The 7,825-nt window shown below is 44.1% G+C and overlaps 1 long non-coding RNA gene across 1 annotated transcript; it reads right to left on the bottom strand.

Moving 5' to 3' along the window:
* Positions 1–1,784: 1,784 nt before the first annotated feature.
* On the bottom strand, positions 1,785–6,424 carry LOC141087942 (uncharacterized). Its single transcript, XR_012231769.1, has 2 exons — positions 5,131–6,424; positions 1,785–5,028 (listed from the first exon to the last, which is right to left on the bottom strand). It is a non-coding gene; the product is annotated as an uncharacterized lncRNA (long non-coding RNA).
* Positions 6,425–7,825: the final 1,401 nt, after the last annotated feature.

The raw sequence follows: 7,825 nt of genomic DNA, 5'->3' as shown, positions 1-7,825 counted from the left end.
GAGTAGAATGCACACCCCATCGGACTCAATACAGTAGCATGCCCTCCCCATCGGACTGCATGCAGTAGAAAGCACTCCCCATCGGACTCACAGGGGGGCATCAGTATGTTGTAGGGCCCCCAGGGAGGGTCCCCAAGCTGGGGTTAAAGTTTGTGGATCCTGGGCGGAAAGTTGAATTTTGAAAGAAAAACCATATTTTGGGACTTAGAAAAATTTCGAGATGAAACAGACTTCCAGGCAGGGGAGCGTCTCAGGAGGATTACCCAGGAGGCTTCCATGAGCCTGGATACACTTTTCAGAAAGTACCATCGGGACTTAGTCAAATTTTCAAGATTTTTGGACTTAGACTGATTTTTGTTCAAAAATCAGATTTCCCCTTCTCCCACCACTTAGGTAGAAGGCCAATGGGGAGTGCATTCGACTGTATGCAGTCCAATTTGGAGTGCATTGTACTGTATGCAGGCCGATGGGGAGTGCATTTTTCTGTATGGAGGCCGATGGGGAGTGCATTTGACTGTACGGATGCCAATGGGGATTGCATTCTACTGTATGGAGTCTGATGGAAAGTGTATTCTAATGTGTTGAGTATGATGGGGAGTGCATTGTACTGTATGGAGGCCAATGGGGAGTGCATTCTACTGTATGGAGGCAAATGGGGAGTGCATTCGACTGTATGCAGTCCGATGGGGAGTGCATTCTACTGAATGGAGGCCAATGGGGAGTGCATTCTACTGTATGCATTCCAATGGGGACTGCATTCTACTGTAGGTAGGCTGATGGGGAGTGCATTTGACTGTATGAAGGCAGACGGGAAGTGCATTCGACTGTACGAAGGTCGAGGGTGAGTGCATTCTACTGTATTGAGTCTGATGGGAAGTGCATTCTACAGAATAAAGGCCTATAGGGAGTGCATTCTACTGTTTGGAGGCTGATGGGGAGTGCATTTGACTGTATGGAGGCCATATATAGTATTTATGGCTCCATTCCCCTCCTAGTATATATAGCCCCATCATCCTCTCCCTAGTGTATATGGCCCCATCATCCTCCTCCTCCTATATATGGCCTTATCCTTCCAGTATATATATGGCCCCATCCTCCTCCTCCTTGTATATATATGGCCCCATCATCCTCTACCTAGTATATATGGCCCCATCATCCTACTAGTATATATGGCTCCATCATCCTCTTCCTAGTATATATAGCCCCATCATCCTTTCCCTAGTATATATGGCCCCCATCATCCTCCTCCTCCTATATATGGCCCCATCATCCTCCTCCTCCTATATATGGCCCCATCATCCTCCTCCTATATATGACCCCATCATCCTCTTAGTATATATGGCCCCCATCATCCTCCTCCTCCTATATATGGCCCCATCATCCTCCTCCTCCTATATATGGCCCCATCATCCTCCTCCTATACATGACCCCATCATCCTCTTAGTATATATGGCCCCATCATCCTCCTCCTATATATGGCCCCTTCATCCTCCTCCTATATATGGCCCCATCATCCTCCTCCTATATATGGCCCCATCAGCCTTCAGGTCTCCCACCATTTTAAGTCCTTTTAAAGCAGGCTGCCTGCCACTCAAAGCCCCTTTTCTCCCCTTCATCATTATGAATCTTCCCATAGTCCTTAGCGACTAAAGATTATATGGCTCTACCACATCAATCCGAAGTCTCTTAAACCACTAGTGTCCCACCCTTAACACTAAGACACCCACCATTCACCTATGGGCTCCCAGTTCTTTTAAACAATTAAATTGAAGACAAACATATGCTTAGTTAAAAAGAAAAACAAAATTTATTGAACAAACCCCATCACATCAAATCAGTGCAAACATAGTGATGTAGGTTGAATAAAGACCTAGGTCCATCACGTTCAACCTTTCTCCCCCAATTGTACTCCCCATACCAACACTACACTAACTTACTGGGACTAGGCCTCACAAATGAATAGTATTACTGCACTATTACAATCTAATATATAAAGCGCAAGTGTGTGTATGTCCAGGATAGGCATGGTGGATATGTATGATGGGTGTATGGGCACGGGACTATGGGATGGCGGATATGTATGATGGGTATATGGGCACGGGACTATGGGATGGATGATGTGGATGGGTATATGGGCCCGGGACTATGGGATGGAGGATATGTATGATGGGTATATGGGCACGGGACTATGGGATGGATGATGTGTGATGGGTATATGGGCCCGGGACTATGGGATGTAGGATGTGTATTATGGGTATATGTGCACAGGACTATGGGATGGAGGACATGTATGATGGGTATATGGGCACAGGAGTATGGGATGGCGGATATGTATGATGGGTATATGGGCATGGGACTATGGGAAGGAGGATGTGTGATGGGTATATGGGCCCGGGACTGTGGGATGGAAGATATGTATGATGGGTACATGGGCACGGGACTATGGGATGGAGGATGTGTATTATGGGTATATGGGCACGGGACTATGGGATGGAGGACATGTATGATGGGTATATGGGCACGGGACTATGGGATGGCGGATATGTATATGGGCACGGGACTATGGGATGGAGGATGTGTGATGGGTATATGGGCATGGGACTATGGGATGGAGGATATGTATGATGGGTATATGGGCACGGGACTATGGGATGGACAATATGTATGATGGGTATATGGGCACAGGAGTATGGGATGGAGGATATATATGATGGGTATATGGGCACGGGACTATGGGATGGTGGATATGTGTGATGGGTATATGGGCATGGGACTATGGGATGGAGGATATGTATGATGGGTATATGTGCACGGGACTATGGGATGGAGGACATGTATGATGGGTATATGGGCACGGGAGTATGGGATGGAGAATATGTATGATGGGTATATGGGCACGGGACTATGGGATGGAGGATAATTATAATTTGCTATAACTAACCACAGTTAGTTACTATGCCTGGGCAGCACCGGGCTCTTCAGCTAGTTACATATAAGCCAGTTTATAATATTTAATTAGTTTTATTTTTGTATTACTGTTATGGTATTACTAAAATCCCTGTACCTAAATCTGTTGATCCAGAAGAAGGCAAAAACCCCAGGATACATTCAGCCAATTTGCACCACGGAGAAAAATTCAATCTTGACCCCTAGAAAGGCGATCGGTACAAGAACCCTGGATCAAAAAGACTACTATAGGTGTAACATTTTGTCTAATTTAACTATAACCCACAATGTTATGGGTATCGAGGAAATCATCCAGCCCTTTTTTTGAAAGCTGTTATAATGTCGGCCATCACTACCTCATGTGATCGTCATTCCACAGCCTGACTGCTCTGACTGTAAAGAACCCTTTTCTGTTTACGAACATGTATTAATACAGTATAACAAAAAATAGGTCTTCAAATTTGAATTTCCGCTCCTTAAAGAAGAAGTGCAGTGCTGAGACGTCTTCCAGGTGTTAAATTTCCCTATTAAATAAAGCATTTTTCTATGTATTGTAGGGATGTGACTCGCAGCGGGAGACAAACATGAGGCACGTTCCTTTAAAAGTTCACAGGGTTTATTGCTCCATAAACCATAGACAGCACATAAACAGTCCTTAGCTGGGCTGTGTTCCCTCAGGTCCTGTGCACACAGGTCAGGGCAATGTCCAGAGCAGCGCTCTATCTGCAGCCGCAGACACAGGAAGGCTTCTCCTTCCTTGGAACCCAGACCACTTTCGGTAGTGTCCCAGCTGGACACATGGAAGTCTGTCCACACTCTCACAGACTCCCTCACCCTCACACATGTGCCAAACACCTCAATTACACAGCCCTGTAACCACACCCACAGGTGATCACATGGCTTTGACATCACTAAAGGTTGTATTGCACATAGACACACACAGGCTTCCCTGACACAGTGTAACAGAAATATCAGCAGTACCTCTGCTGATCAATACACCCTGGAGCCTGCATCCCAAGGCCACCCACCTTGAGACCCATAATGGTCATTTAGGACCCTGCTCCTGTTACCACACTGAATGTGCCTGTACACCAGTCCTGGGACACCCACACAGCGCCCCCTAGCGGACATAGTGGTCACTACACCACAGTATGTTCACATTGTGGGGCGTCATAATTCCTTTTTTCTGTCTCCATGCAGAGAGTTGGGGCAGCCACGGCCTCGATGTGAATGCTGCATCATGACATCTGATTCTCAAGCTGCTCCTAGGAGCCTGATAAACACATGCCCTGATGTTGCACTCACATCGTGGCCACGACTCACTCCGCTCTCTGCACGGAGGCAGAGAAAGGGGAAACAAGGCAGTGATTGAATGTATTTAGAAAAATGCTCTATTTAATAGGGTAGATGTAACACTGGGAAGTTGTCCCAGTGCTGCACTTCTTTAAGTTAAAACAATATCTGCTTTATTAAGCAGCCCCCATCCCACCAACCCCCACAAATCAATGTGTTTATGTGCATTCAAACATACAATTGCCAAGAAATAAAACATACGGTCATTCTTAAACACTCCTGACAGGTCGTAAGGTATGTCAGAATTTTCTGATCACAGAAGGGCTCACAAGTGAGACCTAATATGATCAAAAGCTTTTGACATACCCAACAAAATCCATAGAAGTGTCCATTCAATAGAATAAGTGTCCTTATAAGAGTGTATTGTCCATTGTCCTGTTCTAAGTCAAACACTTTTTCCATTTTTCAAAAATATCCTTCACCCTCGGCAAGTTACTTTTCCAAAGTTTCTGTGCAATACATCTCTTCACCTCCTCTTCATCTGGATGATCATCCTTAAGAAGTCCAAATATATAGTCCACTCGCATTCTGTTCTGTCTCCTCCTCCACCTATCATACAGATGTGGTCCATTCAGTGGGAACTTGTCCTGGCATTGTTTTAACGTCTCAGCAGTTAGGGGATACAGGGAAATAAATCTTTGAAAATCCTCGTCTTTGGTCTCTATGGTGGGAGGTCCAGGCTTATTTTCTTTTTCTTGATTAAACTTTTCTTCTTTTTCAATTGCAGCTCTGTAAATGACACATATATATTTAATTGAAGAAAAAAACAGAAAAATGCAATATTTGTGAAAGATTGATCAAACAAAAATATTCTTCTTTTCAAGTACTTACAGTGAGAAGTGGAAGGCTTCTCTTGCAGTCTGTCGAGAGTCTGTGTTGTCATCATGGATACCTTCACCATATTTTCCATCAATAATATTAAATATGCTCAAAATAAAGAAAACAAAATGATAATAGTCACAGGAATAGAGCAGCACAACCATTAAACTGAGAAATGGCGCCAGCAGGCAGGTGCTAAATTCAGGACTCATAATAGAGGACATAAGGGATAAGCTTTAGTACTCCATGGTAAAGTAAAATCAATGCAGTATTTTTATTCCATCATACAAGATGAAAAATGTTGTGACATCACACCAACTCACTCCATTATGTTCAAGCATGAGATGGATGTGTGAGGTGCTGAAACGTCATAACATGTATTCTCTCCTAAGATGGAATAAAAACACAGGGTTGATTCAGCTTTACCTTGGCATGCTGTAGTTCAGAGGTCTCAAACTGCATTCCTCAAGGGCCACAAACAAGTCATGTTTTCACGATTTCCTTGTATTGCACGGGTGATCATTTCATCACCTGCACAGATAATGATTCCAGCACCTTGTGCAATGCTATGGAAATCTTGAAAACACGCATGGTTTGCGGCCCTCAAGGAATGCAGTTTGAAAGCCCTGCTTTAGGTTATTCCTTATAAGATAGAAAGATACATGGGTAAGAACAGACATAGATGATAACTTTAAAGGAGAAATAAAAGAATCAAGATGACGGGAACACATTTTGGCAGTGGCCCTCCATCTGTCTATTGGTTTTCTTGCCTTTAACCCCTTCCTGACATGAGACGTACTATCCCGTCCATGGGACCCGGGCCCCTATGCCCATGGACGGGATAGTACGTCTAGCGCGATCAGCGGCGCCCAAGTGGTGAGCGCCGCTGATCGCGGCCGGGTGTCAGCTGATTATCACAGCTGACACCCGGCACAATGTGTCAGGGGCGGTCACGGACCGCCCCCGACACGTTAACCCCTTGCACACCGCGATCAAACATGGGAAAGGGAAGCATCGGCAGGGAGGGGGCTCCCTCCGTGCTTCCCTGAGCCCCCCACGGCAGCGCAATGTGCAGCGCTGCTGCGGGGGGCTCCTTTCCTCCAGGCCCCCGAATCCAAGATGGCGATGGGGGCCTTCGGGGGCCTGAGGAAGCTGGCTTCCTCAGTGCCTGCAAAGCGCAGGCATGAGGAAGCCTTCTGCAGTGCCTGTGTCAGATCGCTGATCTGTCACAGTGATCTGTGATGTGACAGATCAGCGATCTGTCACAGGACAGTGATGTCCCACCTGGGACTATTTAATAAAGCTAAAAAAAAAAAAAAAAAAAGTGTTAAAATAATTAAAACAAAATCGCCAAATAAATTAGAAAAAAAAAAAAAATATTCCCCCAATAAATCCATTTTTTGGAAATAATAATAAAAAAAAACAATAAAAGTACACATATTAGGTATCGCCGCGTCCGTAATGACCCGCCCTATAAAACTGTCCCATTAGCTAACCCCGTTAGCGAACCCCTTAAAAAATAAAAATAAAAAACGAAGCAAAAAATAATGATTTATTATCATACCGCCAAACAAAAAGTGTAATAACGCGCGATCAAAAAGACGCATATAAATATCCATGGTACCGCTGAAAACGTCATCTTGTCCCGCAAAAAACGAGCCGCCACACAGCATCATCAGCGAAAAAATAAAAAAGTTATAGCTTGCAGAATAAAGCGATGCAAAAATAATTATTTTTTATATAAAATAGTTTTCATTGCATAAAACCGACAAAAACATAAAAAAATGACTTAAATGAGGTATCGCTGTATCCGTACTGACCCGAAGAATAAAAGCGCTTTATCAATTTTACCGCACGCGGAACGGTGTAAGCGCACCCCCCCAAAAGAAATTCATGAAACGCTGGTTTTCGTTCATTCTGTGTCCAAAAATAGGAATAAAAAGCGATCAAAAAATGTCACGTGCCCGAAAATGGTACCAATAAAAACGTCAACTCGTCCCGCAAAAAATAAGACCTCACATGACTCGGTGGGTCAAAATACGGAAAAATTATAGCTCTCAATATGTGGTGATGCAAAAACAATTTTTACAATAAAAAGCGTCTTTTAGCGTGCGACAGCTGCCAAATATAAAAACCGCCATAAATAGTAAATCAAACCCCCCGTCATCACCCCCTTAGTTAGGGAAAAATAATAAAATTTAAAAAAAAGTATTTATCTCCATTTTCCCGTTAGGGTTAGGGTTAGGGTTAGGGCTAGGGTTAGGGTTAGGGCTAGGGTTAGGGTTACGGTTAGGGCTAGGGTTAGGGCTGTAGTTATAATTGGGGGGTTTCCACTGTTTGGGCACATCAGGGGCTCTCCAAATGCAACATGGCGTCTGATCTCAATTCTAGCCAATTCTGAGTTGAAAAAGTCAAATGTTGCTCCTTCCCTTCCAAGCTCTGCCATGCGCCCAAACAGTGTTTTACCCCACATGTAGGGTATCAACCTACTCAGGACAAATTGCAAAACAATTTTTGGGGTCCAATTTCTCCTGTTACCCTTAGGAAAATAAAAAATTGGGGGCAAAAATATCATTTTTGTGGAAAAAAATGATTTTTTTATTTTCATGTCCGAGTGTTATAAACTTCTGTGAAGCACTTGGGGGTTCAAAGTGCTCACCACACATCTAGATAAGTTCCGTGGGGGGTCTAGTGTCCAAAATGGGGT

This window comes from Dendrobates tinctorius, unplaced genomic scaffold, assembly GCF_039654945.1.
Source record: "Dendrobates tinctorius isolate UK_male_01 unplaced genomic scaffold, ASM3965494v1 ptg000036l, whole genome shotgun sequence".
NCBI lineage: Eukaryota > Metazoa > Chordata > Amphibia > Anura > Dendrobatidae > Dendrobates > Dendrobates tinctorius.
Note: the sequence above shows the minus strand (reverse complement) of the source record. Positions and strands in the feature narration are given on the sequence as shown.